This window comes from Lissotriton helveticus, chromosome 2_1, assembly GCF_964261635.1.
Source record: "Lissotriton helveticus chromosome 2_1, aLisHel1.1, whole genome shotgun sequence".
Classification (NCBI taxonomy): domain Eukaryota; kingdom Metazoa; phylum Chordata; class Amphibia; order Caudata; family Salamandridae; genus Lissotriton; species Lissotriton helveticus.
Window position 1 is genome coordinate 1,127,502,470 of NC_136059.1, and position 21,800 is coordinate 1,127,524,269.

Consider the following 21,800-nt stretch of genomic DNA (forward strand, 5'->3'; position numbering starts at 1 on the left):
CAATGTGTACTTGTATCAATGATTGTATAAGAGAGTAATTATGTGTTAGTATATGTTTCAAAATGTAAGGTGCTCTATGTTTAACTGTATAGATTAGAAAATGGAAGTGTGATTGATTCTTTACAGGACTGACTAGGTGTGTGTGTAACTCCATGGATGAGTGACAGAGTGTGAGAGTCTGTATAGGTGTATGAGTGCATATGATAGTGTTGTAAAGATGAGTGATTGTATGTATGAATGATTGTATGGGTAAATGAGTGAATGTGTGTGTAAACATAGGAATCACTGAGTGCGTATGTAGTAACTAGTATTGGTGTGTCAATGGTTTCAAAAATTATACTCTGTATTTAACACTGGGTGTAACAGAGGTTATATTAAAGTGTGAGGAGATGCATTGTATTGTCACATGAATGATATCATCAGTGATGTGGTCATTGATGTCAAATGAGATGTCATCAGTGATGTCATCAGTGATGTCATTTGAGATGTCATCAGTGATGTCATCAGTGATGTCACTGACCATGTCATGAATGATGTAATATGTGACATCATCAGCAGTGGATTGCGGGTGCGCGATATGTAGTTAGTGCAACTAACTATATATGGAATTTCAATGGTTTTGTGTGAGTAAAATAAGGTTTTTTAAATGCTAATTCCTAACTATATATGGTCTATAACCTATGGTTTTTTCAGTGAATTTTCAAGGTTTTGTAAATGCTAATTCCTAACTATATATGGTCTATAACCTATGGTTTTTTCAGTGAATTTTCAAGGTTTTGTAAATGCTAATTCCTAACTATATATGGTCTATAACCTATGGTTTTTTCAGTGAATTTCAATGGTTTTTTAATAGCAAATATCATAAGCTGTCGAATGTCAAGTACGTGGTAAGTAAAAACATTTTCGTGTTTATGCACACTGATCTGCTTTGAATGCTGCCCCCCACCCCTCATTTCTATTAGGAGTACTCTCTCTTTGCAGATAGTGAAGGGTAGTTAATGCAGCCCTTTGCCCCCTTTGTAATCCGTCGTGCCTGCTTCTCTCTCCATTTGATTGATTGTTCTCTTTGGTTCATTCTCTATTTACAAACAAGCACAGAGTCGCAATACTCTGTTTAGTCTTTGCAGATAGCGAAAAATCGTGTAAAAAAACAAAAGGAATCGAGCAAAATCAGTAGGCCACTAATGGGATCTCTTTTTGACCTCGCTAAAATAGAAACATTAGGAACAACCTGTTGAAAATAGCAATGCGTATGTATATAAGCGGCGTTCATTTGTGTTCACAGTACCCCTTGTTGATTGTTTCAATCGAGCATTGAATTGTTCGAAGTTAATTCTCTTAAGGATCTTCTCTACCTGCAAACGAGGAAGAATAGGAATATTCTCTCTCCCTTTGCAGATAGTGAAGGGTAGGTAACGCAAGCCTTTAACACGTCGTACCTATTTCATTCCTCATTGATTGATTGATTGTCCGAACATTGACTGTTTGGGAATTAGTTCTTTTTGGAGGTATTCCCTGTTTGCAAATAAACGTAGGAAAATCTTTGCAAGTAGTGAAAGGGTACGTAATGCGGACCGTTCTCCCCCGTTGTAATCTGTCATGCCTATCTACTCCCCACTGATTGATGCACCTTTTTCACCCGGACCATTTACTAGAGATACGTCATCTGACCCGACCAGAGAGCACCCCTAGTGAAAAGGACATATGCAATAATAACGAAGTGATCACTGTATCCTGTTAACAGAAACTTTACCATGAAACAACCTGGAAAGAAAAAAATAGGAAAACGAAAATCAGTAGGCCACTGATGAACATGAACTTTTATTAAACAACGAACAAAGAAACGATAACATAACGTAATGATAAAACCTATTAATGTCCTAGAAACAAGAAAACATTAAAATATGCCAGTGGTGAGAGACCAGAAAAACAGTAAGAGAAACCAAATCACCCCTCGCTGTCCCACCGCCTGCCACGCCAAAAAAATCGATAGACTAAGGAAAATGCAAGTCAGTAGAACATCCACCCCCACTCTGGAAACTTCCAAGGTGGGGCAGGGTTCCGGCTACGCCCAGCCAGGAGCAGCCCATATAAGGCAGGTCCTGCTGCCACGCCTCGGCCAGGAGATCCTAACGTAGGGTGTAGCCGGAGGAGAGGCCGAGGCCAGCGGGACCCGGCCAGGGGATTGCCTTTACAACGCTGAACAGTTGCAGGGGGGGGGGAATGTCTCCTCGACCCTCCCCTCTCTCTCCCAGTCCGGCCGCGGTGGCCCTTGAGAGTTGCAGGTAGTCCCGCCACATGCTCTTCCGGTCCGACCACCAACGGTCGGGGGGCCGAGGCCGACGGGATCCGGCTGCAGCCGATAAACCAAGAAACCCGTTCATGGGGCCAGAACCAGGGGCGTCCGGCCGACATCCACCGGAAGCCCGGCCCGAAGACGGACGGGACACTTCTTTCTTTTATAATGGCTGCGACAACACTGGGGGGGGGATGTCTTGCACATGCCTCCGACCCCCCCCCCCTCGTCCTCATCGCCTGGTCCGGCCATAACAAATCTCAAGCGAGACGCCGTGGGGTGCACTGGGAGGGAGAGACGGTGCGAACAGGCCTCTCCCGCCTCCCCAGGTGGAGGCTTCCCAGCTGCACCCTCAGCGCTCCAGGCGCCCAGAAAAGGGTTCTTCCACTGTGGCCATGCTGCAACGTCTCGCCCGGCAGGGTGGAGCCCGTCCGCTCATGTGACCCCGCGATCGCCGGTAGCTGCCGAACTCTCAAAATGGCGGTCGACCTGGCAAGAGCGGGCCCAGCATAAAGAAATGGCCCGGTCACTGGTTGACTCCACCACCGTAGTCCTCCACGACCTTGAAGATTCTAGAGGAGCCGCGGGAGTCTCCGACCCCCGATGGGGAATGACTGCCATGATCGCCCGTGGAGTGACGAAACTGTATCCGCGGGACGTCGGCGCTCCCATGCTGGCGCCAGCCTCACTTTGAATTACTAGAATCCTGCAGACCTCACTTCCGGTGAAAGCACAGTGTGACCCGGTAGGAAAAATTATTGCACCCCCTCCCCTTTTTGACTGATAGTTCAAACCACCGATCCTTTCCTTTGCCCTTTTAACGGAACTTTGGACTGCCTCCCCCTCTTTTACATTTTCTAGAGAAAACAAAACATTAACCACTACATTAGCATAGCAGTTGACACCAGAACTGTTTTCAAATTGAAAACCAACAACATCTTCAACAGAATCCTTTTTGTTTCTGCTGTGACCCTGCTACAGCACAGGCATTGTCCCGAGCAGTAATTCTGCAATGCCGGTAAGAATCGCTGTGGTGCCTACTGGACTCACTCACCCCCGCGGCGCCCCACGCCGTTTTTTGCTGGGCGGCAACTTACTAGACATCACTTTCGTGCCATCTAGATTTCAGCGCGTTCTGCTGCCTTGGAACTATTCGCACAACAGACCGCTACTGACAAGAATATTTCATTATTGGTGCTGTCAATTTCAATAAATCTATTGGATAATTCAAAAGAAATTGCCACAGTCTCTTCGTTGTTTAAATGTTTTTACTGTTTTTGTTTTCTTGTATATATTTATATGTTATTAAAGTTTTATATTCCTACTACTTTGTTGGAGTGCTATATATTTTTAATGTGACACATAATTGTAAAAACTTTGATGTACAAAGAGTCATTCCTGGAATCTTCCGCTTCAGGCTCGGTCCCCTCCCCAATCACAATACAGGATGGTTTTCAGATAGTAGGAACACGTGTGGTGTGACGGATCTCATCGGGTGTGGGCCTTGATCTACTATAACTCCTTTGAAGAGGGGTGATTCTTTACAGCTGGGGCCATAAACTACATCTGCAGGGCTAGCTGATAGCCTGGACAATCGGACACAGAGAAAGAGGAGTGTCAGAGGGTGCGGTAGTGAATAGGGCGAAAGGGAGGTGTCGGGCGGGCACAGAGTGTGATTCTCAGGGAAGAGCAGCGCAGATGGGGGGAGGTTTATTGCCCATGCATAAGACAGAGAGCGGTGGTGACCAGTGCCTAGGGAAGATGCTTGCGTGGGTGAGGAGCCATGCTACGAATCGACAGCGTGCAGAGAGTGGGTCTAGTCAACACATCTAAAATGGCTGCCGTGCACGACAAAAGTGTGGCATTTCAAAAAAGGCAAGATGGCGCAGACAATGTTTTTCAACACTTCCTCATTTCCTTCGAATCGAACGTTAACAGACGTTGGGGCATATTACCAAAGTTAAGCGATATTTATCGCTAACGATGCTTACCAACCAATTTTTTACCACTAAGCATCGTCAGAAATTATCGAAGATAAACCTTGCTATTATCAAGGTTTATCGCAAATGCGATAATAAACGGCCGCAATGCATGAATATCGCTAAAAACTCAGCGATATTCATGCATTACCGAGCTAATGCTCTTAGCCATGTTATCCACCTCCCATTGGATAACATGGCTAAGAACTGCTCAGGGCAGGTGTTACTTTTTGGAGATATTCGCGCTTAGCGCGAATATCTCCAAAAGTTGGTAATAGGAGATAGATATCTTGCATGTTGTAATGCAAGTTATTGTGGTATATGGAACTCATACCATAATCTCTCAGGAAAGCAGAAACTGATCCTTTTGGGACCGCCTAAAAAGGCCTAGGGGGTGACGAGTACTCTACTTTGCCCCCTTTTCACGTTCCGAACTATTTTATTTTACTCTCTTCTGTAATTACACAAAATAGCAGCGATAAGATGCATCGGAGACACACAGTGAGAGAAAGGAGGCCGGAGATGAAGAAGAGATGTCAAATACACATTGGAGATAATATAGTGGCAGAAGGGAAGTAAATATGAGTAAACTTACCATGTAACATAAAAATTTTGCACTCTATACTATAAGTCTCATTTTATACTACAATCACTTCGCTACAACCTCATAAATTAAAAATAAAAATGAATAATGTCTCAAACAATTTTTGATTTCTAAATATAAATTTATTCTTCAGAATTTTCTAAATTTGAAAGAACTAGTAACATGTCCTCATCAGCAATGTCCTCATTAAAAGTCTCCAATGATTCTTGTAACTCTATGGTCTCCAAACACTCGATAAATTCGCCATCAAGAGATTGATCAAAAAAATCATTCAAGTCATCTCCTCCTTGTGACAATATTTCATTATTGGTGCTGTCAATTTCAATCAATGTAGTGGAATCATTCAAGTCATCTCCTCGTGACAATATTTCATTATTGGTGCTCTCAATTTCAATCAATGTAGTGGAATCATTCAAGTCCTCTCCTCCTTGTGACAATATTTCATTATTGGTGCTGTCCATTTCAATCAATCTAATGGAATCATACAAGTCATCTCTTCCTTGTGACAATATTTCATTATTGGTGCTGTCAATTTCAATCAATGTAGTGGAATCATTCAAGTCATCTCCTTGTGACAATATTTCATTCTTGGTGCTGTCCATTTCAATCAATCTAATGGAATCATACAAGTCATGTCCTCCTTGTGACAATATTTCATTATTGGTGCTCTCAATTTCAATCAATGTGTTGGACAATTCAAAAGAAATTGCCACGGTCTCTTCATTGTGAGCCATTTTATTTTGAAATTGCTTGCTGTAAATTGCAGAAAAAAATAATCACTTTCATTTATCGTTTTTAGTAATACATAATATAAAACTAACTTTATCAAGTATTTAGTATAACAGAAGGACTGCAAATAAATAACAGAAAACATTTTTCAAATTATCTTCAAGTGTACAACATAGTTCCCCTTACAAATTAACAACTCACCTTTTTAAAAGTAGCAGAAGTGTTAGTACTGTGTAAATCAAACACCAGAAATTCACCACCAAAAATTCCTCACAAATGTACCTCAGACAGTAGTATCACAAAATGGCTGTGGTTTCCTCTCATTTGACATATATACATAACCAATTAACTTTCATCACACACAAATACAAAACCAAAGTAACATTTTAATTGGTTCTAAATTTCAACACTTTCAAATGTGTTTTCCCCATGCAATTTTCCATAGGACATTTACATACGTCTACAGCCTGAATGGCTGAACGGAATTACACCAAACTTGGCAAAATGGTACATCAAACCTAAGAGGTCAGGAAGGATCTACTATGCCCCCTTATGGTCATTTCCCCCTTCGCTTTGGCCTCCTCTTGTCTCTCAATCCTACCGAGAGACAAGATGGCGGCCGCTACGGACTGTTTGGAATTTTGACAGACGCCGGAGAACCAATCAGCTTCGCAAAGCTCCGTAACGCGAAAAGTACGCGAAGCGGAGCGCTGTTACAGATATATATCTTTTTTTTAACGTTAATTTCTCAAAATCCACTGGAGCACATATATTGAGACCTAGCAAAGGCACATCGGGCTACCAGTCCCTAATATTTTGCCAAGTTTCGTGCAAATCCATTCAACCGTTCGATTATTATTATTTTGTTTTTTTTTTGCCCCGCGGGGCCCTTTTAAAACCTCCACATCAAACCTAGGGGGTCAGCGAGGATCTACTATGCCCCCTTATAGTTATTTCCCCCTTTGTTTTGACCTCCTCTTGTCTCTTGATCCTACCGAGAGACAAGATGGCGGCCGCTACGGACTGTTTGGAATGTTGACAGACGCCGGAGAACCAATCAGCTTCGCTTCACAAAGCTCCATTGCGCGTAAAGTACGCGTCCTGGGACGCTGCCAGGTCCGCTGTTACAGATATATATCTTTTTTTAAACGTTAATTTCTCAAAATCCACTGGAGCACATATATTGAGACCTACAAAAGGCACATCGGGCTACCAGTCCCTACAATTTTGCCAAGTTTCGTGCAAATCCATTCAGCCGTTCGGGCTAAAAGTGAGGCCAACCGCCCTATGGAAAACTCAATGTTAAAAACACGTTTTGGGACCCCCCTTTTTTCTCGGCCCCCCCTTGACGAACCCCCCCCAAATTTTCAAGGGCTGCTCAGAAACAAAATGTGCCATTTTCCTGAAAATTTCAGCCAATTCCGTCCACAAACGCCAAAGTTATTAGACATAGAATTTTCAAAAATCCCATAGAGAAAAAATCCTAACTATATATACCTACTGGCGACCGCCAGTAGGTAATATATATATATATATATATATATATATATATATATATATATATATATATACTATTGCTTATTAGCTACACATAAATTAACACTGGTCCTCTAGGATGTATTAAACACTTTTCTGACCACCAACAAAGTGAGATCGGCAATGAAGGATGCTACGTTAAAAGTAATCCCTACACCGGGAAAGAACTACATGAAGTGATTGGCCTACATGCTGATCAGGCTCTTGAACCTGGATATAAAGATATGCTTGAAGATATTGGCCATACGTCTGACCCCTGTACTTCCCGAATTCATGAGGATCAGCCTGGCTTTGTGATAGGGAGACAGACCTTTGCCAAAATGCATCACTTAGCCCACATCTTCCAGAAGGCCCAATGGAAAATGCTGAGAGGGGTTTCTTATGACACTTGATGCTGGAAAAGCCTCCAACAGAGTAGACTGATTAGTCATGAACGCAGTACTGCACCGCTTTGGTATAGGGGAGATGACCTTTGCATGAATTATGGGAGCCAACCAGGCACCTAGGGCTTGGGGACTGATAGACGGTACATTCTCAGACACCCTGTTTTAGCAGAGAGGTACACAACAGGCCTGCCCCTGTCTACCCTGCTCTACGTCATTGTGATAGAACCTTTTGTCAATGAAAATACATCAGAAAACACACAATCTCCTAGAAAAGGAAAGATTTCTCTACCAGCAGACTTGACACTTGGTGCTCCAGCCACTGATTAAAGAGGTTGCTAAATGACCGCTTACACAAGTGTAATGCCTAATCACATTAAACCACAGAACCAATTGCTAGATATACAATTTTCTTTGTTCCTAACAAACATCAGCACATTTGTCACATTTGTAGACATGGTCAAGAACATAACAACGAGAAATACCTCATAAAAGGAGGGTAAACATTATAAAGGGATACGTACAAAAATCACCTGTTCATAAGCCATACAGGACCTGTACTAAAATGACGGATGATATCTTACACTAGATAAACTTCATAGAATGCTGCCTCATACAACTAAGAATGACAATTGGTGAGGTTACTGACAAGTGGGTACTCCTTTGCCTGTATGGTGAGATTGTTCCAAGTTACAAGGATATTGCGAGGAAGCATTAAAGTAAATGGGGAAAAAAAGATGTCCCAATTCTAGATGATCCTGAAACAAAGATTTTGGGCCTACATCCAGCAGGCTGGACAAGGGGCAGGTTGGGAAACTGGTGCGCAACCTATCCGCTTTTACGACTAGTGAGAATAACCATGGCTAAACTTTGGAAACAGATTGCGTCCAAAACAGCATACATGGTGTTGGCACATAAGGGAACCAGGACTTTGGAAAAGTTATTTGGCCATGTCGACAAGGACAGGAATAACCTCATGAAGACTTGGCAACCAGTGTTGTCGCACACAGATGAGGAAAGGGGAGAACTGACATGACCTTCAAGATGGTGAGCATTGAGACTGCTTGACTAAACACCTCAATAAAATGTTACATACTTTTCTGTTTGGGGCTGGAGATGGGAGTCAAAATTAATGAAAATGTAATAATTATCTGAAAGATCAAATCATGTAATCTTTGGCATCGAGGCATTTAAAGCTACAGTGTCATGTGATGGGTTTTATTTTGTTTATTAATAGTGGTACCATGCAGAATACATAAGGGCATGAATGCTGTATTGATTAATCTATGAAACTTGAATATAATGTATTGCCCAAAACAAATGGTCTTTGCAATCCGTTCTCTACCCTTTCAAGTGTGCCCCCAAGTTTCTCTGTGAACCAAGCTGCCTGGTCAAGCAGAATTTGAAACAAAAGCAGTATGTGACTCTGTAGTGTCATGTGCCGGAATTAGGCGTGGTCGGAAAAAGTGCCAATTTACTTGTATATGGTTCTTTTCTCAAGTTGCCTTACACCTTTGTCACATTGACTTTTGACACACATTTAAATTTGCGATGTTTGGGGTAGTTTCTTAGAAACACCGACATTGCTGACACAAAAGAACTTTGTGAGAACACAATCACACTGCCTTGGCATTATGTGCAAGGCCTTCATATGTGTGATACAAATGTGTTTGTTATTTCAGCCATATGGCAACACAGCTATCTGTGGAATACAAACAATAGGCAGCCTGATCTCAATCACGGCCTGAGGCAAGGATGCCCTTTTCTATACATATGCTTTAATTTCAGAATAGCAGAGAGACCAACCTCGAAGAGACAACCCTTGCACATCAACCGCAAACCAAACCAGGCCCAATCTCAACCCCTCCTTCCCCCTTTTCCTTGCACAGTTGAGTTGGCGCCCCAATCCACACTGCACATGACTGAACGTCGTACATACTGGGAGTTTCTTGCCAACGTTGCATATACTAAAAGTGGCACATTTCAGGGTTGCCATTATGTGCCCTGGCCTACCCTTTCGACACCTGTGATCCGAAAGCCTCCTTCCAAATTTTTATTAGACTCTACAGATGCCCAGGTCTTGCTGTTGAACTCAACAAAATACCAAATTCTGGGATGCCCCTTTTTATTAACTTCACTAGCGCAATCGCCCTCATTCCTTTCATACAAATAGCTATTTTAATAGCCGCTTTGTACAGTGGTAGCAGGGAGAGGCCTACACCTGTTGGTCATTTTCCAGTTTATCATTAGTAAAGCCATAAGGTCCAATGGCTCATGATTACATGCAACTTCTATGTCTGTGCTTGTGCTCAGTTCTTATACATAATCTTATGAGGAATTCAAATATTTACTGGCACTACCACAGTGAACAAGAGAAAGTCTAGCTTTAACCAATATAGATTTATCTCTAGGATTACATTTTAACTTAGCATTTTCTATACTTTGGCATTCTCTAGAAATGTCATGCTAGTGTTTGCCCCTATAGCTTCAGTTTATTCATATATGTTGGTCAATTTGTTTTTAAAACATTTTATTGTTATTGCTTTGTCATTTACATCCATATGAACAATAAACACTAAACATCTCCATCCAAAGTTAAGTTGTACATATCATATTGTACGGCCCACATGACAAATGCATCATATCTTAGAAACCTTCACTACAACAGGTAATACTACCATCATATCATCCCTCCCATTGCCAACCTCCTTTATCCATATCCACATTTCACCATACGTGGCCCTTCCTACGTTCACAGGCTTGCTTCGGGGGTTGAGTCAGTTTGTGGAGGCTCACATATATTCCCACGGAATTCATTCCACTTTCCCATTATTCTGGACCATTTTTTGGGACACCCCCTATGGGTGTAAACCGCCCTTTCAGCCACCATTGAGACATCCATGTCTTTTTCCCATTGATGGTGTGTAGGTAGCACCCCAGACCCCCAGTTCTTGGCTATATTTCGCTTGGCGATCGTTGTCCCTAGTGTGGCCCAGTTCTGTAGCGCCAAATGTAAATCAGTAGGTTGCCAAACATTCAGGAGGCAGCATCTGGGATCTAGCGGGACTTCTGCTGCCCCCCCCCCCCCCACCTCCGAGATCTCAGACATCACCCGTTCCCAATAGGATTGTATACGCGGGCAGTCCCATATTATATGATAAAATGTTCCAGTAGGCCCACAACCTCTGAGACAGAGTGGATCGGGGGTATGTCCAAGCTTGTGTAATGTGGTGCGTGGATAATATATACGGTGCAACACTGAGTTGTAGGAGTTTTAGCCTAGATGGTATCGCAGCCTCCCGGGCCGACGCTAGTGCATCCATCCAGTCTGACTCCTCCATGTCCCCTAAGTCTGCCTGCCAACTCTCTATCAGTGTCACCGTGGGTTCTGGTTGGTTATTAACCAGCTTACGATACGTTTGGGAGATGGCCTTTTTGTCCATATAGTCCGTGAGGAGTCTCTCTTCTAATGGCGAAGTCTCAGTTAGTTGGGTATCCGGGGGGATAGCGCTCCGGAGCGCGTGTCTTATTTGAATATAGCGATAAGAGTTCTGTCTCTGCCATTCCGTAGTTTTCCCGCAGTGTTGCATTGGGAAGGACCTGCCCCTTTACCCATAGATCACCTATTTTTGTAATACCAATGAGGTCCCACTGTCTAAAGCCCTTAGTGTTTGCCAAGGTGCCCAAACGTCGAGTCTCCCAGAGTGGGGTGGAGTACTCCTTCCCAGCCCAACGCTCTTTGTGCTGTGTGCCATATTTTAATCGTGTGTGCGGTCGGTCCCGCGAGTGTGCTTAGTCTCTTATTGGTGTAAAGGGCTTTCATCAGACGATCTACGGGCAGGAGGCATCTGTCTATTCTGAATGCTGGTTCATCCTGCGGGACGTGTAGCCACTGGTTGATCACGCCTAATTGTGAGGCCCAATAGTATAATTTAATATTTGGTAATGCGATTCCCCCATCGTACCAGCTATGCACTAATTTGTGCTGTGCTATGCGGGACGGTTTCCCGTCCCACAGCAGTGTGGATACTTCGGCTTCAATTGCGTTAAAGTAAGAGGTGGGGACTGGAAATGAGGTATTCTGAAGGGCGTAGAGGAACCTAGGCAACGCCAGCATTGTGAAAAGTGACGCCCTCCCCTGTAACGTCAACGGAAGGGATCTCCAGTGTTTAACATCTGCCCGGAATTTTGCCAGCGGCCTCATCAGGTTTTCCTCTATGAAAGTAGATTCCTGCGGGGTAACATATTCCTAAATATTTAAATCCTCTGGTCGCGATTTGTAACTAACAACTTCGGGGAGCCTGGGAGTAGGACCATGTAACACATAGAGCAGTGATTTTGTCCAATTAATAGTGTATCCTGATACTGTCCCTTACGCTGTAAAGATGTCCAGCAAGAATACCAGGGATCTTGCCGAGGACGTTAAGTATATTAACACGTCATCCGCGTAAAGCGAAATCCGGTTTTCCCAGTCCGCCTCCCATTTCATCCCACGGATCGACAAATCCTGCCTTACCCATGCCACAAGTGGTTCCAGTATTAGTGCGAAGAGGAGAGGAGACAGCGGACAACCCTGTCTCGTCCCCCCTCCCCAATGTAAACTCTCGCGATATACGCCCATTTGCTACCACCTGCGCTAAAAGGCGCTGTGTATAATAATTTGATCTACTCGCAGAACTTTGGGCCGAACCCCATCTTTCGGAGTACTGCGAACAGAAACAGCCATTCCACTAGATCAAACGCCATCGTGGCATCCAATGAGAGGATGGCCGCATCTTCTTGGATCATTGGTATCCGAGCCAGAACTCCATGTAAGCGTCGTAAATTAAGGGAGGTGTTGTGTCCCGGCATAAATCCAGACTGATCTGGGTGAATCTGTGTTTTAAGGTGTGGCTGCAATCATAGTGAAAATGCTTTGGCCATTATCTTGGCTTCTGCGTTCATTAGGGATATTGGGCGGTAGGAAGAGCTAACCATCGCAGGTTTACCTGGTTTTTGTATTGCCACAATCGTGGCCAATCTTTGATCTTTGGGTAACATCCCCTGTTCTAGAATTTCTTTGTACATATTGAGGAGATGGGGCATGATTTTCCCTGCCACTTTTTTGTATAGTTCTACCGGCAAACCATTAGGCCCCATTGCCTTTACCATGTGAAGCGCTGTCAGTGCCACCCCCAATTCCTCGGCCATAAAGTCTGCTTCCAGCTCTTGCATGGCCTTCGGTGGTAGTGTAGGCATTTTTATATCTCGGAGTAACTGTATGTTTTCCTCCATTGCGGCAGTGGCACGCGGTGTATAAACCTTTTCATAATAGGTTGCTAGCTCCTCTACTATGAGTTGGGGATCAGTCGTTATAGTACTACCATCTAACGTCAGTTGAGCAATCCATCTATTCGCCTTCTCTCGTCTTTCCAACAATGCAATCATTCTTCCAGTCTTATCACCCAATTCATACAGTCTATGTAGGGTATCGGAGTGTCTGGTTTTTGCTGATTCCCATGCATAAGCCCTAAATTCTTGGGTTGCTAACGTCAGGGTTTGCGTTGTGGTATCAGGATTTGCGGCATGTGCCACCTCCGCCTTCTGCACTGCTTCTTCTAGGGTGTCTAGATTCTTCCTATGTTCTTCTTTGTGTCTGGTAATGACCGAGATGGCTTGACCCCTAATTACTGACTTGTATGCCTCCCATAAAATGCCCGGTGATTCCACTGATTGTGTGTTTTCGGCAAAGTATTGTTCAGTGGATTTCGCTAGGGCCTTGGCATCTTAGGGTCCTTCAAATAACCCGGGTAAAGTGGGAAAATTATTTTCCTGCCAGGAATCTGTGCGGTGTATATGAATTGTATTGGTGAGTGGCCTGAGATGCCTCTTGGTAAGTGTTCCACCTTGCTTACCCTTTCCGGGGTGATCGATAAGAGTGAGTATGTAGTCTATTCGGGAAAGACTGTTGTGTACACCAGAGTGAAAGGTGTACTGGTGTTCGGTAGGGTGCTTAACCCTCCAGATGTCAGTCCGATTGAGTCTAGGAATTCCCTCAGGGCCTGATTGGACCCATTTGTTTCTCTGGGCGGACTTTGGTCCTGATTAGCGTCTATCACTGCGTTAAAATCCCCACCTACGATTAGTTCCCCGTCAGGAAGGTCAAGTAGGAACCTCCCAAGATCCTGAAAGGCTGTCTGATGAAGCGCCGGGGGGACATACACCGATACCATGTTGTCCATCCGTCCCACCCATTGACATGACAATGCGGCGAAGCGGCCCTGGTCATCACTCCAAGTCCTCTTTATCACCAAGGAAGAGCTTTTATGCACCAGGATACCCACCCCCCGGGACCCAGATGTGAACTCCGCATGGGCTACCATTTTGAATTCCCAGCGGTCCAGCGCTTTACAGGCCGTGCCCACCAAATGTGTCTCCTGAAGTAACGCTCCCGCGGGGCCCTTCCGTTTTAGATATTGAAGAACTAGCCCCCTTTTGATCTTGTGCCACAGTCCATTCACGTTCCACGATATCACGGACAGGGGAGGGCCCAGTGATCGTGACGGCTGAGAGTCGGCGCCCGGATAATCACGTCGTGGCATAGTTTATGTGATATGTGGTTACAGTGCTGTTGGTAGTGTCCGTGCAGAGGTGCGTGTCGTGTGCATGAACACAATGTACGGTTGTCATCAACTTCCTTAGGAGAGATACGTTAACCGGAAAAACAAAACATAACCAAACGATTCCCTTGATTTCCTTGACCTGTGCCCCCCACCCTGCCTCCCTGCTCGGCGGTTCTAAAACTGCCCGCCCCCACAACTGAGCAGAGTGCTTAAATTCCCAAACAGAACACATCACTTGCGGGGGTAAGTCTTCTGTAATCAGAACAAGGCCCTCCCATCACAAACTGTCTGTTCAGTGTTGTCCCCCATCTGTTAGATCCTACCTGTGGGGGCTCCGACCCCCCCGATCAAAGTTCGTGTAGTCGAATGTTAATGACCCAGTCCCTTCGTGGTCAGTATCTCTTCTCGCACAGCAGTGTTCAACAAAGGGCCTCTTCCAAAAAATGGGGGCCCCACAGTAGGTCATTAGCTGTTGCTGCCTGTGTTTCGTTTGTCCTGTAGGCGTCCATAGTCTCAATCTCGCGGTGATATCCCTCCTCATTGGGTTCTGTCCTCAGTCTTCTCAGCGAGTAGCGGGTGTGTTCTCCCTGTTCTTGGGCCCTCTGGCCGGCCTTCATCCCTCTAGCCAGTTACGTGCCTCTCCCAGTGTTTCAAAGAACAATGCCTTTCCTTCAGATTCAACTCGGAGCCTCGCCGGGAAAATCATAGAGTACTTCAGCTCCCTAACACGCAGTTCTTTCTTAACCTCCGTGAAACTGCGTCTTTGTTGTGTGACGGCTGCTGTATAATCAGGGTAGAAGGAGACTTCCGAGTTATCAACCTTTATTGGTGGTGCTATGCGTGCGGCATGCAGAATTGAATCGCGATCTCGAAAATTGAAAATTCGCGCCAATACCGGCCGCGGTGGTGTTCCTGGACACGGTTTACCTCCTGGTACACGGTGCGCTCTTTCTACGGAAAAATAATTAGAGAGCCCTCGTGGCTGCAGTTGGTTCTGGATCAGGTCTTCTACAAAAAGATCTAGGGCTGGTCCGCCTGCATTTTCCGGCACACCTACGAGGCGCACGTTATTTTACCGGGAGCGGCCTTCCTGGTCGTCCAGTTTGGCCTTCATTTTGTTGTCCCCTTCTAGCCTCTGCACTTGCTGCTGCAGTGTTGCCGTGTCCGTTGAGAGCCCCGCCATTGTCTTCTCAACCTCCACCAGTCGGTCCGACATTTTAGCAAAGTCCGCCCGCATTAGGGAGATATCCGTAGAAATCGTGCCCATCGAGGACTGCATTGTCCGTAGGGCCGCCATTACATCTTGGAGGGTCACCTCCTCTGTGCCCTCTGATGCGTCGGGAGGTCGGTGCAGGCCAGCGTTCGAGGAATCCTTCGTGTAGGCATATTTGTCTAGCCTGGTGGCCTGTTGTGCTTTGGGCCCTCTCCCACTCATCTCTGAGGCAGATTTGCACCTTTTGTAGGTCTACCACCCAGTGCCTTCAGGCGTGTTCCGCTCGAGGGTTGAGTCTGCTTACTGTAATCACACTCTGCCGCGTCTGCACCGGCACAGTATTTTGATGGTGGGGTCGATGGGCCCTTACGGTCTATTTTCCCCGGCTCCCGCTGTCGGACTGCAATTGATGCGCACCCTTGGAAAATGTTGGCACTTCTGTTTCTGCGCTCGGGTGGTGTGCGCCTTCGCCTGTGCTGGCAATCACCACCTTATGCCGGTCTCTGCTACCTACTGTGTCCTGGGTTAGTTCTGCTGGTGCAATGGGCCCTAGTTGTACGGGACCTCAATGCTCACTGGTGATCTTTCTGGTTTTCCCCACCGCGGGTGTAGTGGCTGACCACGTTTTGATGTTGCGCAGCAGTGGCTCCGCAGATCTCAGTGCCCAGCTCTGCCCGGCCAATACCGCCTACGTCAGTCCTGCACCGGTCTTCCGGAGTCCGGGGTCAGCCCCTACTTGAGGCCCATGCTGCAGCGTGGTTCTAGGCCGCTACGTTCCCGATGGCAGGTCACAGTGATCTCTTGATCATTGGGGGTCCAGCGTTGGAAGTTGCTGCTACTGAGAGCAGTGAGTGACCCCACTGAAATGATTTTGCGCTGCACAATCTGTTGCCCGCTGGTGCCTAGGCCGCTTCGTCAGTGAGACCCAGTTGTGCGGGGCCTCCCCGGGTACCGATGGTCTTCCCCCGCTGCTAGTATGCATCGTTGCCTGTGTCTCCCAGCCGCGGGTACAGTGATTTAACGCCGCACAGCGGTTCACAGCCGAGTCAGCGTGCCTTCAGCCTCCGCGCCCAGTTCCGCCACAGCAGACGCTGCCTACCTTCGTCCAGGGTGAGTTTGACTTTAGGTCCCGGCTGCAACGTGGGCACAGGCCGCGATCTTCTCGTTAGCAGATCTCTGCGCTCTCTGCAGCTCCGGGGGTCCAGATTAGCCCATTCGGCGTCGGAAGTTGTCCTCCACTGGATTCTTAGTGCAACACTAATGTTCGTTCAGGATCAATTACCGGATTTATGCGGGAAGGCCCAGTCTACCACAGAGCTCGGTTAAACTGCGGCCATCTTGTCTGGTCGCTAGCCACATCCCATATGTTGCTCAATTTAATGCTGAAGCTTTTGCCTAGCAGCTGACTGGCATCTCCATGAGGAGTGTCCAGTTTGTGACCAAGATGGGGTCCTGCATTCTTACCCACCAGGTAAAGGGGATAGATCATCCATAAGGGGGCTTTTCTTGACAGATAAAACAGTCACACCCGAGAAAAGTAGGTTAGGGTTTGCGGTGTAGGAGTATGCTAGATTGTTGTAATACTGTATATGAAAGCATATATAAGCTGTCACAACAAGATGGTGGAACTCTTCGTTTTAATAATTGTTTGACACTCATTATAACCTATCTATTAATCATGCAGCACATATTAACTATACAAGAATCACTATGGTGAAAAAAATACTGAAAAACTTACCTTTGTGCATTCATTATATATTTGTCTGAGCGAATGAGAGCATTAGTGACTGAGCAAAAAGTCATAGGTCTGTCACTACAGTTTCTGAGGGAACAGGGTTGTCATGTTCAGTAGTTGTCAAAACTGTTTGCTCAATGTCTAGTTTCAGGTTGGCTAACGGTGGCACTGTGAGCTAGCAGGTCCAAGGGACAACATATCCAGCGGGGTGCATGGAATCAGTCTGGAACCATTCTAAGTTTTTGTTGTCCAAAAACACACAGTTCCTACTGATTAGTGGAAACTGCAGGACAGTAATGCCCAAAAAAAATCCATAGTCCACCCCCTGCATATTCTATGAGGTTCAGAGCAGTCATCTCACCCTATTGTTTGCTCCTGGGAAGTATTTCATACCTATTTAAGGCAAATTACTAGCTGGGAGAAGCTAGAAAGCCAATGCAAATTAGCCTTCAGAAACTTCAGGAAGGGAAAAGCTGCCTTCCTAAAAGTTACTTTCCCTTAATATTTATTAATACCTCAACTTCACCATTAAATTAGATTTGTAATAACTATTAAAAAAATAGTGGTTTAATTATTTTTCTACCTGGTCCCATTCCTGAGATACAATATTAGTATTTTAATTTGGACTCTGATTTTCCATACAGGACAGCTAGGCCTGCCACAGTGAAATCAGCTTTTGGGTGCTAATCTCTGTAAGGGCATGTTAACATTAAATGTCTACATGTCCTACTTCTGAAGTCCAAGAATCCTGCCTTCTGGGCTACAAAGCATACATAGGGGTGACAACGCTTTCTAAAGAAAGCTTTTTAATTTGAAAATATTTTGCACTTTTACAGTCACACTACAGTGATAGACCACCAAGCCATAAATGCACTTCCACTAAAGTGGATGCCATAATATGTGCTCCACTACTGGTATTTAACTACCAGGCTCTCTGGTACATTGTGTGCAATATACTAGGGACTTCTAGGAATGCTAAATATACTAATTAGGAGTATGCAAATGTGGCCATTTCTGAAGAGGGGCACAGGCACTTTCGTGCTGGTTAACAGGTATAAAGTGCACTGAGCTCTAAATCCAGCAGAGGTATAGGGTCCAGCAAAAGGCAAAGAAATTAGAGTGATCACACGGAAAAGGTGGATTTCCTACAGTGTATCATGTCTTTACCATGATAAGCTAGAATGTAATAACTTAGGATGCAGGATAGTTTTAATTCTGGCTAGACTATTAGATAATTTTGGGAAATGTCTTGAGGCACGTGTTGATCCCACGGGGCAGCATAGGGCAAGGCCCATTTAGTGCTTTGCAGTTTCCCAGAGGATCTGTCTGGTGCTGTAAAGGAGAGAAGTCGAATTGCCTTTCCATCATGGATTTATTTGTATTTGCTCATCCTTAAACTTACCAGGTCCTAAACCTTTTTGTGCAATCGGAAAGGGATTTATCTTTTCTCTTGTAATACAACCCAAAAAGCCATCCTAAATGCAAGGAGAAGCTTGATTGAATGGTGTAGTATTCTCACATGATGTTTCATTACCTATGTTTGTTCACTTTAGCTGCTCAGCCTGTGTGTGTCTACTCTGTATGGAATGTTGGTGAGTGGACCTTCACTAGAATGCCTGGGTGACTAGATGAGGTGTGACAGTTGGTCAGAGAGGCTGAGCAGCTAGCAGGCTGCTCCTGGTGGGGCTGCGATTTACCACCTACAGGACCTGTTAACCAACCTGTGAATAAACCTACTTGGTTTACATCATACCAGCGTGGCTTGTTTACTACAAATGGGTGCATAGAACTGATCTGAAGGGATAGCATCTGAAATTAGGCTTTACAGACTGAAAGGTAGGGGAGAGTTTGCCACAGAAAATAGGAAATGAGAGGGAGAAATCGTAGACACATAAGGTGTGGATGAGAGAGATATCACAGATGGGGTGTGATCACTAAAGCTCAAATTATAGATGGCACAACCAAGAAAAAATGTCAGACAAATGGAACCTGTTAAGAGCAATCTCAGATTTATCCAAATTGTTTACAGATAAAGATTACTTACTGAAACCTGGAGTGCCCGCTATATGTTATTATATGCGATAGCACCGAAACAAATGGCATCCTTAGACAGAACACTATTTAGCAGAGGCCTGCAACTAGGTAGCTGCAACACGAGAGTAATTGTACAAGGATAATATTCACTTTTATGTCCCAGAGTGGAGTCAAAACCTGAAACCCATTGTTTAGCAAGTCAAAATGTTAGGGGGACTCACAGTCCTAAACATTAGCTGGGAAAATCTAAAATGTGTGCACTGACCAGAAGGAACACAAACTTAACTGGGAGTACTCAATACAATAAAGGAAAAAACTAGTGGACTATGCTAGTTTATACATGCACGTGGCCTAGTGGTGGTACATAGCGCCAACTATGGCCAAGCTATTTCCGTGTTCCACAATAAGATTGTCCATCGTCAACCGACTACCCCTCATTAAAATGGTAATACATTCCAAGCTCCTACACCTCTTCACCACCATCCTGATCCGCCTTGTCAAAGGTTCCTTTGAAAATACTCTGAATCCCGTTGAAAAAGCGGCTCTTGGCAGTTAGGCAATACAAATGGTTTAGACATACGTAAGCTCCACTATGATCAAGGTAGATAGTGGTTTCAGACATGGAAATATACTAGTATGTCACCCAGCCACTATTTGCTTTCAGCTGTTCTCACCTGGAATCACACCAAACTCAACTAGTGACTGAGAGGGAGCTAATTAAGATACTGGCTAGATTTCACCAAGACCTACTATTTATGTTAGGTCAACACAGTGGACAGTATTTATGTTATGTCAACACAGTGGACTACACTAACTGGGCATGGTACCACATAGTAGAAATACCTGGGATGGCTCCCCTGTATGTACAAGCCTAGTATCTGGCAAATAACCCATGTATATTACTGTCAATAAAATTCAAGAAATGGTTTCACCTGGAATGCATGGGAGTAAACACATTTCTAATACTACCTCAATTTAAGTAGCTGGGAGTGACAACACAGGAAGACAATATTTTGTACTTCCAATCAAAGCACAGCATGCAGGTGTTTAATAAACTTCATCCCATGGGGCCTGAAGCAACGAGGCCCCTGAGCACACCTCCAAACAGAGACAGAAAAATGGTTTCCCATCTGTATGCTGCAATATGGGAGAATAAAACACAAACTACCGAGAGGAGTAGGAGGAGATGGGAGGAACACTCGGGTTTCCCCTAGATGACAAGCAACTGCAGTTCTGTTGCTCCGAAATTAAAGACAACGCCAACACCACTTGCTACACTTTAAATTCACCCACAAGGTGTGCTACACACCAATGTGACAAGTCATTCGAGTTACATGTGGCTCTCAGCTGTGCCAGATATCAACACCGCATGGCAGATTTTCTACACCTATTTGGTCCTGCACAATGATTTTGGCATATTGGCAGTTGGTATATATAAAGCTATTCAAAATGACAGTAAGGTAGAGTTAAGATATGCTTCTAACAGAGCTCATAGGCTTTATATAGGACCTGCTGACTGACATTAGGTGCGCATTTGGTAGGGCAGACAAGGGTTGTTTTATTGGTGGGTAGATCTTTCAGCATAGGGGTATGAAACTCTGATCTGGCCACCCTGAATAAAATGTGCTCAAAAACACTCAGTGATGTTTCTGTAGGTTGCTCATCGTTTCTTCAGCCAGTTATGGACTTAACATTATCATACCTTTTGACCTGGATCTCGGGTTGCAAGCGCCACTGTTCAAAAGGCCATAGATATACTTTAAACTTTGAGAGAGAGAACAAATTGTGTGGTGAACACCACAAACACCTTCACAGTTGACAACATGGAGGTGCCAAATCCTGATGTGTTGACTACCAGTGGCCCTAAAATCCCCACCTAAAGTTCCAACTTTTTGAAAAGGATTGCATGGCTGATTGCATGAAATGTTGTGGAGAAGGTAAGATGCACCAGGAGATTGAGAATGTTGACATCTATAACTTCCAGCATATCCTCTTTAGTATGCACTGAAGTACTAGTTATTGTGCCAGTGACATTTTTGCATTTCTGAGATTCCATTAATGTTTCTAGTGGTGTCAGTTACACAATGATATTGAGATAGAGCAGGCTAAATATTGTGTAGCAGTTGGTGAGCAACTTTGGGTCTGGCACTGCAACCTACTAAAGTCAGATTATAAATGTATGTCTGAATACTTTTTCTGAGAGTGGATAGTCTCTGAGAGGACTGGGTTGGAGTTGAAATATGGATATTGATGAATGTTGCTAAGCAAGAGCATTAAAAAAGCTTGATGCTTTTATACCAACACTGACTTAAGCACTTGAAATTGGCTCTTAGGGTTAAAAGAGTGAAGAATATATAAGTTGAGCTGTGTGAGGCCAATGGGTTGGTAGGGTGACAGCTCCACTCAGACTGATCAGTTCTTGGATCACTGCAATCTTGTTATCTGAGAACAACAGAAAGTCTTCAGTGTAAAAATAAGCCACCACTTATCTGATGATCTTGTTAATTTTGAAAAGCTCATCACTTGACTGGCAGCATAACCAAGTGTTCCAAATGTTTTTTTTTCATCTTACCATGTATTTCGTTTTTTACATCCTTTGTATTGCCCTAGAATGGCCTCACATGCATATGTCATATTGTCTTCTAACACTGCAGTATTTTTCCAGTTGGGCTATTTACCAATTCTGTTT

The 21,800-nt window shown here is 44.6% G+C and overlaps 1 protein-coding gene across 1 annotated transcript in view; it reads right to left on the bottom strand.

Moving 5' to 3' along the window:
- DENND4C (DENN domain containing 4C) overlaps window positions 1-21,800 on the bottom strand; it is a 1,285,018-nt gene that overhangs the window by 667,234 nt on the left and 595,984 nt on the right. The gene's annotated exons all lie outside the window — the stretch shown is intronic.